General features: G+C 43.1%; 1 long non-coding RNA gene across 2 annotated transcripts in view; it reads left to right on the top strand.

Moving 5' to 3' along the window:
* Positions 1-3148: 3148 nt before the first annotated feature.
* Positions 3149-15890, top strand: part of LOC136636408 (uncharacterized) — a 36054-nt gene continuing 23312 nt past the window's right edge. For both annotated transcript variants that reach the window (XR_010793519.1, XR_010793520.1), the window contains exons 1-2: positions 3149-3567; positions 13486-13602. This is a non-coding gene — a long non-coding RNA (uncharacterized lncRNA). The remainder of the gene's footprint in view (positions 3568-13485; positions 13603-15890) is intronic.

Below are 15890 nucleotides of genomic sequence, written 5' to 3'. Positions count from 1 at the left end.
AAGCCTCAGGCTTTCCTGGTTGCCACACCATTGATGACAGGCCCTCCTCAAGCAATGGGAGCTACGCAAGATCTTCCAGAGCAGCTCCATGAAAAGGAAATGGCTGTCCCACTGCTATAGCAATGGTGTGCCTTATAAGGACGGTGGGAGAGGGAACAGGAAAGTAAACCTGCACAGGGTAAAAAGCAGGAAGCTTGCTTAAACCCTGGCTGCAGCTGCTGATGAGCATGGCTGGGCACTCACTGAGAGCAGGCCAGAAGCAGAGTCTGGAGCCAGGCACAGTTGAATCCAGCCCAGGGGAGCCATCCTGATGTCAAGAGGAAAAGAGTGCAGGAGAACCCCCTCCACTCCTTGTGCCTTGGGACTCAAGCGAGAGGCAGATTTTCCAAAGCTCCCTAGGGTGACTCCCTTCCATTCAATTTCTGACAGTCTTTGCAACAGGTTCCCATCTTCTTCCCCCACAGCCCCCCCATGGACACCCAGCGAGAATCCTGCCAAGTGCCAGTATTACACTTTTCCCATCCCTTGGGAGGAGACATTTGAGGGGCAGAGTGAGTGCCTTCTCTACTTACCACCATGATAGCTGCAGCTTAGGGAAGGTTCTCCTGTGGATGATTTATTGTGTCGCTAATTGTGAAGCAACAATAAGCAATACATACAAGTTACTTCCGTGTAGGACACTGCATGAAACTAGAGTGTAGCTTGTTACAAATGATGAACCTTGTGTCTGTTCTGCAAGTGGCATCAGGTTCCTGCTTCTCAGATGTAGGTGCACTCACCACATGCACAATATGGATGTATTGATTTATTTGTTACCTTTCTTCCATGAACAGTCAACATACAAAATGTTTCTAGGCAGTCTCTTATCCTGGCACCAATCACAACTAGACCTGCTTCAGGTCAACAAAGTTCCTGCCTTTTAGACAGTGGCCTGCTGGGATACAGTATTTGCACAATTCCTTACGCAAAAGTGCCTTCTGGGTGGACCATTCCACCTTCTGTAAAGCAACCCCTATGACTCGTAGTCCTGAAGTCCTTGAAAGCATATCTGAAAAATCAATGTATTTAAAGTGTGAGAGAAAGCTGGTTTGTACAGTTTTGAAAATACAAGTACAGTACAAATGTCCACTTTAAGGAGAATCTAACCCTGGTTAGGTCAAGCCTCTTGGTGAAATAAACATTTTTAAAAGCTTGCATTAATACAGGCTTTTCAATGTTTGTATTCCTGTTTAAAAACAGAAAGTCAGCTATGGAATAGTAATCCATATAAAGATGTATGTGCACTGTTGTATTTCACAATGCTAGAAAACACTGTGGCATTTGGAGAATTAGAGTGTATCTACACCATAGATCAGCAGCTCAATCTTATAGGCACCTTCTGCTTATGGAGTGAGCATTCCATCAGCTGAAGGCCCACACAGTCAGTAGGCACACACACACACACACACACACACACACACCCCAAGTTGACATTTTTAGACTATAGCGCACATGATCACCAGAGACATGGAATGGGGAGGAGGGTTATTTACTAATGGCTGTACTCTGTGCATTGAGAGATCCTAAATGCTAAAAGTGGTGGAAACTGGGTTGGTGGAGAACTTGCCATGAGGATGCCGTATTTGGTAGCATCCCTGTGGCAAGAATAAAATGGGATCTGGCTATTGGTAACGTGCAGGCAACTACTGGTATTTCAGTCATTGTGCACAGTGTATTATCCAGTGCTTCTGCAATAGGTCTGCAGTGATGCTGAAGGCCCTTCGTGCAGTTGTATTGCCACATTCCTTGTTATTGGACAATTTTAGAATAAGAAAAAAATCCAAATGGCTCCAGTTTTGCTACCCTGACTGATGTGTCATTCTCACAGAAATGAGCACATTCAGTCCCCCAGTTTTCCTCGCCCACTGCCTGATTAATGTTTACTCACCTCATTCATGGTTTTAGCATCAAGTCCTCTTTGCCTTGCATTTAAAATGTATCATGCTTCACTGATGTGCTGCCGGAATAAGTGGGAGCAAACAGCACATTCTTACCATGGCGTTTTATCGATTCAAACATGTTATTAATTTGTGGAGGTAACACTCCAAATGACAAAGCATCCCATCAAAAAATATGCAGTGCCAAAATGTGATTCCCAGGACTTGGTGAGAAGATGCTATTTACCTATCCAAGGAGTTTGTGCAAATCCTCTCACAGCAGTCTATATGGGCAATGACAGTCCAGAGCCCTAGAGGGGTGGCACTCTTTTTCTCCAGGCTGCTGCATTATGATAACAAATACCTTGCTGATATGGAGTTCTCTAAAGCGCTAGGCCGCTCAGCCTGACATTTATAAATGCACATTTTAAATTTGGGCATAAAATGACTCACTCAATCAGCTCATTTGCCTGCAGCCGAAATGTAGCACCTCCTAGCAGTGAAGGGTCTGGCCCAGGCAAAACGGGGTTTCTTTGTCATGAACTCTTTCAACGGGAAGGTTTATTTTCACAGACTGCCAGAGAATGGTATTTCTTACTGAGGTTTCTGTGTATATGTGTTTAATAGAATGTCTTTCAGATATATTCAGGCATCAGAGAGTCCTTTTGTTATGGATTCTAATTGACTTGGCAAGGATGCCTTTTTATTTTTTGTATTGAACAAGGAATTGCTCTTGAATTTAACTCCCCCATCTCAGTCTGCTACGAAAATAAATAAAATAAAATTACTGAAGCTACATACCAGAAATACTGAATCCCCACAAAGCCTCTGCTGTGCCAATTCTCTTTTTTGTCTGACTCACTCAGTCTTTGGCAGCACTCCAAGATTTTGGAGGGGTGGGAGACAGCATCCTGAGCATACCAAATGCCTCATTTTGATCTGTGATCCTAAGCACTCATTTCCACTTCACAGACTCTACTGAGCCATGCCACAGAGAGACAAATCCCAGAAGTGGTGGGAGGAAAGATGAAAGATGAAAAGAGCTGCATTTATTAAGCTGTTTTTCTTTCACTGAAAAGAAGCATTTATCAGTGATTTCATATATCATGTGAGAGGTGGCTCCCTGCCATTTTCCAGGGTTCCAAACAATCCGGTGACATCATCTGCTAACTATAGAACAGCTTTTGCTTGAGGTGCATAAATAAGGCCGCTACAATGGCACAGGTCTTTGGTGACACCATTCCTATTACGATGGGGCTGTCGGGCTTGAATACTCAGAAGAATAATTCCCATTTGCAACAGTTGCCAGGGTATGCAGAAGAGTTGCCAAAAGAGGCTGATAAAGGGCACAATCCACCAGGACGTTCTCCAAGTGCAAGCCACGAGGAGAAACGAAGGGGAGCAACACAAAGAGCTCTTGTGTTGCATCTGCTATTCATTTCAGTGAAGGCAGAAGAAAAGCAGGGCTCAATAGCTGTGTAAACCGATGTTGTTTGAGTTGTCAGTTTGTGTCGTCATCACATAAAGATTCTCTGCCTGTACAGAGTCAACTCTGGGAACACTGCAGAGCTCTCTCCAGGGAACTGGGGCTTTTGGCCCTTCCTTCAAAGGGAATGAAAGAAACTGATATGTGCATCCTTCAAAGACCTGGGTGAGTGCCTTCTTTTCACTCACTCCCTTTACTACCACTGCAGTAAAGTCTTAGAAAGCAAGATAGAACCTGCCTCGAGGAAGGAGGGCAGGCTGTGTGGGTGCACAGATTAGAAGAACATCCATTACAGGAATGCAATGTGTTTTTCTGCTTCGTGATCTCGGTCGAGTTCAACATACGGGTTAGCTAACACAGCTAAGAACAGTGCTGGGGTCATCAGGAAAAGAAGCTGTGCAAAAGGAAACAAGGACTGCTCTGCCAAAAACTAGGCATGCTCCTGTGTGCAAATCAATTGCAGTGTTTTTTGATCATATATGGAAAGGGTGACCAACTGGCCTATATAAATCAGTTGCAAAGAGACCTTGGAGAAAGTAGAGGGAGTGGCCTGGCCCTTCACACCTATTAGAACAAGCTGTTTGGCTAGAGTGGTTATAGACCCCAGCCAGTGACAGATTTTTTGGTAAGTATCTGCATTAGGATTAGGCCAGTAGTCCCCAAACTTCTTAACTCTGTGACCCACTTCAGCAACTGTGGCTCGTCTGGGGCCTACTGCAACCAGAAAGCTGCAAGGCAGTATGGGGCACAAACCAGAAGCCGCTTCTGGGTCATGCCAGCCTGCAACCCATGTCATTGACCATGTCGCACCACATCACCCCCAGAATGCCTTGCAGGCAGCTTCTGCAAGGCATTCGGGGGCTTAGTGTGGTGTGATGCGGCCGATGATGCAGGTCACCGGGCAGTGCAACTCGGAAGCAGCTTCCAGTCACAGTGAGTCCAAAATGGGTTGCAACCGACTGGTGGATCATGAGTCATGATTTGGAAAATACTAGATTAGAGGCACAACATTCAGTGGTGTAATTGGCACATGTGAAAGGAAGGAGAGAAACTGCTTTAAGTAATAAAAGGCTAAAGAGACAAGATGCTCTGTATTCAAATGTTTCAGAAGAACTGTGTAAATATTAAAGAGACTCTCCAAGCTGAAGTAGGAGCTTGAACTGGGCATTCCATTATGCAAGTTCATACAGTGGCAATTTCCACTTTTCATCTTCCTGCTGAAGACAACCTTCTTTTCTGCTGCAATTTGTTAATGCGTTTAAAGACTTACCAACATAATAAACCTTTAAAGAAATGCTCAGCCAAGTTGTGAGGCACATACATGAGAATTATTTATATGTATGAAAGTATTTGTCCCTGTCTTTCAGCCCTGAAGGTGGCTTACAACGCTTGACTACATTTCTATTACAAACACCGTAATCCATCAAACGAAAACAAATCCCAAATTAAAACTGAAACTAGAGCAACAAATAAAAACTGAGAAGCAGGGTGTGCTCTTCCACAGTCTCATGATTGCATGTCCCAAGGAGTGATGATCTAATTTCTCAACTCTCAATCTCAGAGATCTGTCACTAAACTCCGGAGGGTTTTCTAGATGTTGTACCTGCTGTTTGTTGGTGTAGAATTTTGTATCAAGTTGCCTGTGTAGTCTATAGGCTGTAGAATTTTGCTCTAAAATGTTGGAAGACACTAAGCCAGAGCTTTGAGTATGGCTACATATCAAGACAATTGATGTACATGATTTTCTCTGAAGATTCATTGAGCAGCAAAGAATGACAATGGGCTTCCCAACTCCAAAGGGATGTGTCCATGGAGACAGAATTGAGAAGACTTCTCACAACTGATGTAATAACCTAGAAACTCAAGCAAGTCAACAGCACCGGTGATACGGAGCTCCCGGAGCACATCAATGTGGATATTCCCATCCATAAGCTGTCTGTGTAAGAGAATACTATACTCCTAAGGCAATACGGAAATGCTGCAATGATATCCATGTCCTTGGTGCTCTGGAAGTCAGTGGAGGCATACAGGACTGAAAAAGGTGTCTTATACTGCAAACTGGAGGAATTTCCTATATATGCAGCTGAACAGCAATATTTATTTATTTGAAAAGAAAAACTTTTACCCCACCTTTCCAGCATTGCAGGAGCTCAAGACAACGTACACAAATAAATAAACAAGGGATAACATATAATAAAGCAATCGGGGGGGGGGGGGAAAGCATAATAAAAAAGCTGCCATTAAAAAATCCCTAATTATAATCCCTAATTAAATATAAGGTGAAATAGAAAAGTCTTAAGATCCCTATGGAAGGCCAGTAAGGAAGAAGCCATCCTGCATTCCAGAGAGAGAGAATTCCACAGACTGGGCAGCACAGCAGAAAAAGCCTGTCATGGGTTGCCACCAGCTAAGCCTCAATAGGCAACAGCACCTGCCACAGGGCCACCTGAGATGACATCATGGCAATGGCAAAATCATGCAGGAGGAGAGAGTTCTTCAGGTACTTGCATCCTAAACTGTTTAGGGTTTCATGGGTCATCACCAGCACCTTGAATTGAGACCAGAAACCTACAGGCAGCCAATGTAAGATGTATTTGGAGAGGCATGACATAGTCACAATCCCATAAGAGTCCCATGAGGAACCTAGTAGTTCTGTCCTGTACTAATCAAAGTTTCTGGGCAGTTTCCAAAGGCAGCAACACGTAGAGTGTCATACATTATAACAGCCCACTATAGATGTTAATAATAACAATAACAATAATAATAATAATAATAATAATAACTAGGTATTTATATACCACCTTTCTGGTCATCGCATTACTCCTCTGACTTTATTCAAGGCGGTTTACATAGGCAGGCATTTCTAAATCCCTCAAGGGGATTTTACAATCATAAAGTTTCTCTCTTTCAAGAACCAACAACATTTCAGAATTTATCTTCTTGGTTTGGTCTCACTTCTGGCCTCCAGTTCTCCCAGGCAGGTTGGCAAGCAGCTCCATCTCTCACATGGAGGGCAGCCAAGATGCTTCTTGCTCACACCAAGAGCAGGTGGAATCACTCAGCTTGGCTTGTCAGCTGCTTCAAGGTCTCGCCATTCTCAGCCGTTCAGGGAGCTGCCGGTGTCCTCAAACTGGCAACCTTCTGATGTTATCTTCGGGCATCAACCATAGACCCATCACTGTCTTCCATTACACATTTTTGAAGGCCTTCAACCTTCCCTTTCCAGCACATATATCTTCTAGAAGAAGTTGTAAAAAGAAGCTACTCAGCCTCTTTTGCTTCCTAATGCATTTGTTTCCATCTGTATTTTGTCCAGAGGGGTCTGATTGGCAGACAGACTGAATTTTTGTCTGTGTGTGCAATTGTTCCGGACTATATAGGTAAGTTCTAATGTTCTGAGATCTGCCTGGAAGATATTTATTGTATCTTCACTGTACACATTTATTAAAAAATAATTCTTTTAAACCATGTAATATTCAATCTTTTTTATATATGGCAGTGATTCCCAACCTTTAGGAGCTCGCGGACTACTGAGGCAGAAATTGAAATTATTGTGAACCACAATACCCCCTGCACACAAAAAATACAATTAAATTTGTAATAATTAGAGAAAAATAATTAGAGATTTGTTAGATTTATTATTTATAGAGAAGATTTTTGAGCTGCTGCTTTTGTTGCCAGCTGTATGCAGGCGGTCCGTTCTCTGCTGTCTCTGGTGGACTGTGGGGAAGTATCTCTGAAGCAAGTGGCCCCCCATGAAGTACCAGAGATGGCAGAGAATGGCTGCCCACAGCCACAGCTGACACTTCATTGACAGCTACAGACAGTCTGTTCTCCACTCTCTATGGTGGTCTGTGGGGGAGCGCTTACTTGGCAAGATGATCAAAGACGATCTTTTTTTCTGAGATCTTGCAGACCTCTTCTGAGGGTCTTGCAGACCACTTGTGGTTCCCAGATGGCAGGTTGGGAACCAGTGATCTATGGCCTATAATGAGGATTTTATTTCTTTTAATGAAATCTTTATAGCTTTCTTTATTTATTGTGGTATTATTGCTGGCAGCAGCTTGGAAAGTGAATATGTCAATTACATATCAAATAGAAATATTTGAAAATGGTACACATTCCATTATGCATGATATATACCAACATACATTCACAGCAGAATCCTAAGTATGTCTGTTTAGAAGTAAGTGCCACTGAATTCAGTGGGACTTAAGACTGCAAACCTATATACAATGGAGTAGATTCCATTGAACTTAATGGGACTTACTTCTGAGTAGACACAAATAGTCTTAGTCTGGCAATCTTTTATGTGTCGGGAATGCTTAAGGGGTTTGGTAATTTCAGCATAATCAAACTAATGATAGATTCACTACTGTTTTCTACAGCATTAATACTTTTTTAAAAAAAGGTAATTCCAGGCCTTAATAAACATCTAAAAGAGTACAAAGTTAAAATAATTATTCTGTGAAGCATAACTTTCTCTAACATTTGTTGAATATGATAAAGCGCATGATAGAGGGATGAAAGAGCACTGCTGTATTCTGCTCACATGAGCTCGATAAGCAAGAAGCAATCAACAGTCAAAGCATTGGTAGAACCTGGAACAATTTTCATTTGATGCCTGTAGAACAATAGAGAGATTGAACACTCACACAGCTACTTTAGGATGTCCTTAGGATGTGAGCACCTATTCACATTGATTTCACAAAGCTATCTCTGTGCTACCCTGCTGGTATTATGCACATACATATATAGGCACACACATTCCATTCATTTGCAACCACTTGACTAAGGTTGTAGCAAAGGAATTATGCTTTTCATCCTAGCAGTGCTGCATCCTAAGCCGCCTCCTTGGATATTGGTAGCACAGCCTTGGGGGCTCAGTCACTGAAGGCAGTTGAGGAACAGTTTTTTTTAATCTATGCTGGTTGTTGGCTGCCCTGCATGTGGGAAACGAAGAGAAGGAGCCCAGGCTGCTGGATGTGAACAAGCTGGCTGGATTACAAATTTTATTCCAGCCAAAGTGGCAGTCCTATAATTTACTAACCGTTTCCAAATCAGGTACCTTGTCTTTTGGAGGGAATGCTTAGAGGAAGAGTACAGTGGACCCTTGGTAGCCATGGGTTCAGCATTCAGGAATTCCACCATCCACAGATGCCGAGCCTGCACCTCAGAGGGCCTCCAGGATACGACCAGAAGCCAATTCCGGTCTCATCTGGGAGGTGTCCTGAGGCACAGGGATGCCTGTGGTCTACTCCACCTTCCTCCTTGCACCTCAGAACACCTTCTGGACAAGACAGGAAGTCAAGGGCACAAATCAGAAGTGGCTTCGGGTTGTGTCCTGGAGGCCTTCTGAGGAGGCAGTGAGGCCTACCATGGCCTCTGGAGGGCCCAGCACAGCCCCAATGTGTGTAAGTGTGGCTGTGCAATCCTGCCCCCACAGACTCCAGCATCTGCATATGTTGGTATCCATGGGGGGTTCCTGGAATTGATCCCCTATGGATACCAAGGGCCCACTGTACTCAAAGTGGGGTGGACACTATGCACCCACTACAGTCCGCCATGTTCCCTCTCATTTTCATTTTCGTCTATGCCCAGGAAGTTAGGTTAGTGCCACCTTTGTTATGTTGGTGCCACCTGAAGATTATCTTTTTCCACACAGCTGTTGGCCTCTGACATTGCATTGCTTATTTCGCTGGTGCTCTGTTGCTACCACAATGCTTCTGTGTTCTTATTTTTTAAAAATTTTTTAATGTATTTTACTATATTTTAAGTTGGTTGAAAACCACCTTGGGCACTTCCCTGCTGGGCAGAGAAAGCATGAGATCCAAATAGGGATCGGGGGGGGGGCACCAGGATGCAGGTCTCTTGTTATCTGGTGTGCTCCCTGGGGCATTTGGTGGGCTGCTGTGAGATACAGGAAGCTGGACTAGATGGGCCTATGGCCTGATCCAGTGGGGCTGTCCTTATGTAAATAGCTTAATAAAGAAAAAAATACATTTGAATCAGGGCTCATGGCCATTCTACCAAATAGCAGATCACATGGTAAAATGGTTCCTTAGAGTGGCTTGCGTCAGACTGCAGTGTGAGGGACAACACACCTCAAAGAAGCAGAATAAGTCTCAAACAAGGAATAAGTGGCAGAAGCAAACACTGTAGTGAAGATGTTTATAGCTGATTTTTGTTGTCATAGTCTTAGTGGAGCAGAGCTCTGTTGAATATCATGGCAACCTCTGCTTCAAAATATACCACTGCACCACTGAGCAGGGTTTCCACTAAGCTGTGTGGCATCACACCCACGCAGCTCAAGTTTGAGCTCTGTGCAGCAAAGAACTTGGCAGTCTGGCAGTTTGGCAATGACATGTGATGTCATAACCCAGCATCTGGAAACGGCACTATGGCACAGTCGTGATGACACACAGCCAGAGCAGTGGTCCATGCAGCAGCGCAGACCACTTACAGGGAAAATAGCTGCTGAGTCCATCGGTATGATTGTGTCCAAATCCTAAAGATCTTGGGCTGCAGTTCTCATTCAGTTATATGCACAGACCCACCTGAATGTCATTTTATGTTGAACTATATTGTCAACCATAAATCAGCAGATTATACTTCAGCCTATTACTTCACACAAAATTTGCAAGGAGGAGCGGATTGATTGGGAGGTTGTTTTAAAATAATGCATTTGGAAATGAGGTGCTGTTCATGCTGACCTCTAGCAATGTTCACTTTTAGGAGCGACAGCAATGGTGGCTTCCTTTTTAGGCCATTGCAATGGCCTCAGTCCTGCGGAGCTAGTTACTGAGTCAACTGTGTCCAAAGTAATGGAGAGGAATCTTTCTGCAGGGCAGCTGGCCTTTCTGGTCCGAAGGAGCCTGTTTGTTTGCCCTCTTAAACAAACAAAAACTCAACAGGAAATGTGCACTGCATGCTGAGGTCGACGGGCACAAAGCCTTCAAACAAATAAGGTATCAGAAAGAAGAGAATGTTCTAAAATGGCAGGATGTTACTGGAGAAGAGGGAGCAGCCTTGAAATTTCTGTTCTTGTTTCCTTTGAAGAACTGTTTGAGTGCTCATGCAATAGATCAGATAAGCACGCCTCCTGAAAAGTACTAATCCTCAAAAACAAATTGTCTTTTTTTTTTAAAGACTAAAATTGTACAGCTGTGGTGATGGCAGGGGAGTGTTTTATCATCAGGTTGTGCCCCACGTCTCCAGCATGCAATGCACCTTTCCAGTTGAGTTTTTGTTTGTTTAAAAGGGCAAATGAAGAGGCGTCTTCATACTAGAAAGGCAGGTTGTCATTATAGCTGTACAACCATGTTACAAGAGGTTGTTCATCAGAACCTGGACCTTGTGATGCGGGACAGTCACCTGCTATTCACTGTAATCTGCATAATTTCCAAACGGCAAGCACATGTTTTCATTGCAACTTTTCCTGGCAAAATGCAGGAGCAAGTATTTATCTGGCCACTTTGCCTGCTAAAAACTGGAGCCTGGATGCATGCACAGTGCACCCCATTCACAAATAAAGAATGTGATTTGTGTGTAATTGGGGGTCACTTTACAAATATTTCAAGTACGAAGAAGAGGCTCTAAGCCTTCTCAGAAGTTCACCTGGGCCCTTTGAAAGCCTGGTATGAAACACTGTGTGGGAACTACTTAAGAAAGCACTGACCTTCCATCCTGACTGCCTGCCTGACAGACCGCAGTGGCCTACTCTTGTCCCTATGAGGAAATCTTTATTGCATTCTTGAATGCTTGGCTGGCATGTTATGCAACTGTGAGAACAAGAGTCAAGGAGTTGACTCCGCTCCCTCTAGGCTTCAGTGACTCAGACCTATCAAAACTGGTTCACCTGTTATGATTAATTCTCATCTCCAGTCCTGCTTTTGTCATGTAGCAACACTCCTGTTGTAACCAATGTGCTTTGTACTATAGGAACTTCTGCAGACATTTTACTTGAGGCACAAATATCCAAGCCTCCCTTTTCTTCAGACATAGACTAGCCTTGTCATTCGTCAGGAGATCCTTTTCCACAATAAAAAAAAAAAAAACACCTAAATGCATAACACACTTTTCCTTTAAGCTATAATTAAGGTTCTTGATGAGTTTCAGATCTGTGCAATTTTGCCTGGCTTTCCATTTGGATAATGACTGTAATAAAACAACTTAGATAAACATGGAGATCTTTTTCTTCTCCTACTTATTTTGTTTAAAACGCTTCACTTTAACCACAAACTCTGTCACTGAGAGAAAATGGCCATTTCCCTCCCACATGTATCTTATATCCATATGATAACTTTTTTCACTGCATTGTGGTTTTTATGGTATTTCTGTTGCATTAGAGAAAACGTTCTGCATTTTTTTGTTTTGTTAACAGAGGCCTATAAAAACAAGAGTGCTCGGGGATTTGTTCCTTTCGCGTGTCTACCTCAACACAGGCTAGTTGCTTGCTACATGACTTAATTATTATTTCTGAAATTGGGATCAGCTGGAGAGATGCACATGTGCAACACCTTTTTAAAACTGATGGGAGGTATGCGCTCTTGTCTTGCTGACTGGGTGTCTGACCTATTAAAACCAGGCTTTCAGTCAGCTGGGAGGATTTAATTGTCATTAAAGTCACCTAACAAGGTCTGTTTGTGTGTTCCTTGCTCACAAGGGAGTTCTGGATGTCCAAGGGACAAAGAATCAAGGTAGTGATGTTGTTTGAGTCTGTTCCTCTCCATGGGATAAGGAAGCATGACTCCAGCACTCTCTGCTTTGTTGTAATCTTCCTCCTGCAGTCTCACCCTTTCCTTTTGGTCCTTGTGCTGAATGCAAAGGAAATCTGCTTAGCCTTTAACTTTCTTACACATGTTTCAGATGTGCAGGGGTGTGATTGTAAACAATGTCGTCAAATGCTCCAGAACTGTCTACTCCTACCGAGTCTTGTTCCCATCACCCTAGGGGGGTTCCAGCAACAGGGCGTAAAGCAAACAAAGAAAAACAGTAATCTGGCATTCCAAGTGCGCTTTTTTTTTTTTAAATGTTAATGATAGGTTATGTGATTACCCTAGGTTTGGCTTCACTTACTCTTTATTAAGCACATCTGGTATTTTGTAACAATATAAGTAGCAGGAGATTTTGGCATGCAAAATTACCCAGCGTTGCCATGCGGGATGGAAACTCATCAGGGAAGCCAGTGAACTGCGCAGCAACACAGCCTTCCTGTATACTGGGCATCTGGCCAGAATAGCTAAAATATGTGGATTGGCACAGAGTTCTTGCCACGCAAACACTTCTGGAAATTTCTGTGCTTGGGCCTGCCAGATCCTTTATGTGTAACATGAGTTTCTCTCTCCCGGAGCAGTTGGTTTTAAGCCCTAGCTCGCCTGTACAGTTAAAAAGAAATACAATATCTTTGAGTCAAGTTTCCATTTCTGGATTGCCAAGGTCACCATTTCAATGAATTAGTAGGAATTTCCTAAAACATTTGTTTGAGTTACATTAAGTGTAACATGTGGAAGACAACTCTATTTCCTGGAAAAATTTGAAAGGAAGGTTGTCTCATTTCATGGAGACTGCTGAGTATCTTGGAAGAAATAAAAATATAAAGGATGACAAGATTTTTTTAAAAGCACCATAAAGTGCTTTTGATTTATTCTAAACTGAAGTGTCTCTGCCAGTCAGCCCAATATCCATTGCAACCACAAATATGATAGAAAGAGGATAATAATCTTGACAGGGCACAAGCTGCCATGTTTCTTTCATTTGCTTGTTGCAAAAAGAAAGTAGCTACCCTATCTCAGAATGTTGTGTGAATTGTAGGCTGGTTGAAATGTATGCTTTAGGCCAACTGTGTTTCAGTGGTCATGTCATGCAAGGTCAGAAATTGATATAAGGTCAGAACTCAATATCTTTTTTCTTTTTTAAAAAAGCAAGTTTCTAGCCCCTAAGGACCAAGATATGTAAACAATGCCTGGTTTGCAAATATGGTAACTGGCAGTAAGGAAGAATAGGTATAATACCCTGTGGATGGAATAACTACTGTTCAATTTGATTCCTAAGAAGCTTTTGGAATTTTGTTTTCTTCCTCAGCAATTCCCTGAAAAGTTTTGCTGGTTCTATAACATTGGCTCTGATCCAGACATGCTCAAAGTGTGATACCTCTGCTGGAACAAGAAGCACAGAGCAAGAAAGCTGCTTCCTTATTGGGTAAGCTACTGTTTGTAACAAACAAGATTTCAAGTTGCACAGATCTTTTCTTCAGGCATACTGTAGGTGCTCCAAGTAAAACTGAAAGAGCACAGGACAGAGTTTACATGTTCAGACTGACACTGGTTGTTGGCAACCTTCAGTCTCGAAAGACTATGGTATCGCGCTTTGGATGGTGGTTCTGGCACAGCGTCTAGTGTGGCTGAAAAGGCCGATTCGGGAGTGACAATCCCTTCCACACTGGGAGCAAGTGCAGTCTGTCCCTGGTCTGTCTCCCTGGCTATGGGCCTTCCTTCTTTGCCTCTTTGCCTCAGACTGTTGGCCAAGTGTCTCTTCAAACTGGGAAAGGCCATGCTGCACAGCCTGCCTCTAAGCGGGCCGCTCAGAGGCCAGGGTTTCCCACCTGTTGAGGTCCACTCCTAAGGCCTTCAGATCCCTCTTGCAGATGTCCTTGTATCGCAGCTGTGGTCTACCTGTAGGACGCTTTCCTTGCACGAGTTCTCCATAGAGGAGATCCTTTGGGATCTGGCCATCATCCATTCTCACAACATGACCAAGCCAACGCAGGCGTCTCTGTTTCAGCAATGCATACATGCTAGGGATTCCAGCTCGTTCCAGGACTGACATTAGCTTAATAATATTCTAGTCAAACTCTGTTGCCAGTGTTTTGGACATGAGTTGTTCTAATAAATGCATCACCTGGCTTGCTCTGTGGGCCTTTCCAGATAAAAATCTCTTTCCTGTATCTGTTTGTATGTGTTGTTAGCCAAGCTCTTGAGCCTCCTGTCTCTATAAAATGGACACCCTTGATGTTGAGGGCCAGCTTCATTACAAGGTGGGAGTGCCATCTGTGTGTGTGTGTGTGTGTGTGTGTGTGTGTGTGTGTGTGTACACAGTTACAATTCTGAATGCTGCTTGGAGTGGAAAAACAATGATCAGGTACTGCTAAAACACCATAGTCTGAAAGTACCTGGAATATGTGGTGAATAATAAGTCTGTCACCATTATTTTATTCTGGCCCTGCCTCTGGGTCTAACAGGAGCCTGACATGTAGAAATTGAGTAGGTGAAGCTATGGAGATAAAGCTTCATCTCTTAATGTATGAATGTCAGGCTGCTGTTAAAAGGTGCAGAAGTGAGGTTGATGAAATGGGGTCAATCCTAGCAGCGAGGCACAGATCACTTCATTTTAGCCCAAATGGCAATGCAGATCCAACCAATGCAGTTGGCTGAAACAGGCCCTAATTGACTCCGTCTTACTTTGATTTCATATATCTCTCACTGAAAAGCTGGAGGGTTTTCTCTGGGCATCTTGTTAAAATTCTGCCACCAAACTGAAGGGAAGCTGGAGGTGATTTCTCTGCCTCTAATGGAGTCACACAACTTGCTACTCATTCTGCCTAATCATCACTGCCAGACACGACTGATCCCCAGAGCTCATGAAAATACCTTTGAAGAGAAAAATCTTTGCCTTGGGAATTAATCAGATGGTAAAGTGAGTGTCAGGTATTTTCAAAATAAATTTCCTCAGGGGCACATAGTAAATTAGGCTGCAAGAGACCATATTTTGTTTCCTTTCCTCTTGTTTTTCTTGTCCCCTTACACCTCCCCCACTTCACTTGAAAATGTCACACAGGATATTTGAGTTATGCATAAGGCAAAAGGAATTCATCTCCTTAAACTGTATGGTGGAGGAGACAGTTCTCAGAAGGGGATAATGGTGGATAGTAATTATTGTTGTTATGTCAAGCTTTATGCAAGACTCAGAAACCTCCAGACTGCTCACAAGGAGGTGGTTTTAGTTTACCCAGAAAATTCAAGGGTGAATTCAGTTACACTGACCTCATTATCCCTGTGTGTACTGATTTTGAGTTTCAAAAAAACATGTATGGGACCAATTGCCAGGCCTGATCACATGACAGCAAAGATATCTTCCCTTTAGGACTGAAGAAAAAAAAATCCATTAATTGTGGAGATGCTTCTAATGTGATGTTTGTGGTTAAGCTGTAATAATCCCCTGTGATTCTTCTGATTCTCAGATTGAGAATTCATCCCAAGGAACATCATGAACTATGTGACAAAGAGGACTTCCACATTTACTCTGGAATGTCACTGTTCCTTCCTGCACATTTCAGGGGGAGACCATGTCAGTGACAACATTGCGCTTTCCATTCCTCATGCATCTCTTCTCAGAGCGCAGAAAACCTAACTTTTTTTTTTTTTAAAGAACATAACTGGAATGCAATTTCCTCCAGTGTAGATGGCTATGGCCAGGGTTGGCTCAAGACT

The sequence above is a fragment of the Tiliqua scincoides genome, chromosome 1 (assembly GCF_035046505.1).
Source record: "Tiliqua scincoides isolate rTilSci1 chromosome 1, rTilSci1.hap2, whole genome shotgun sequence".
NCBI lineage: Eukaryota > Metazoa > Chordata > Lepidosauria > Squamata > Scincidae > Tiliqua > Tiliqua scincoides.
This window is presented reverse-complemented; position numbering and strand designations above follow the sequence as displayed.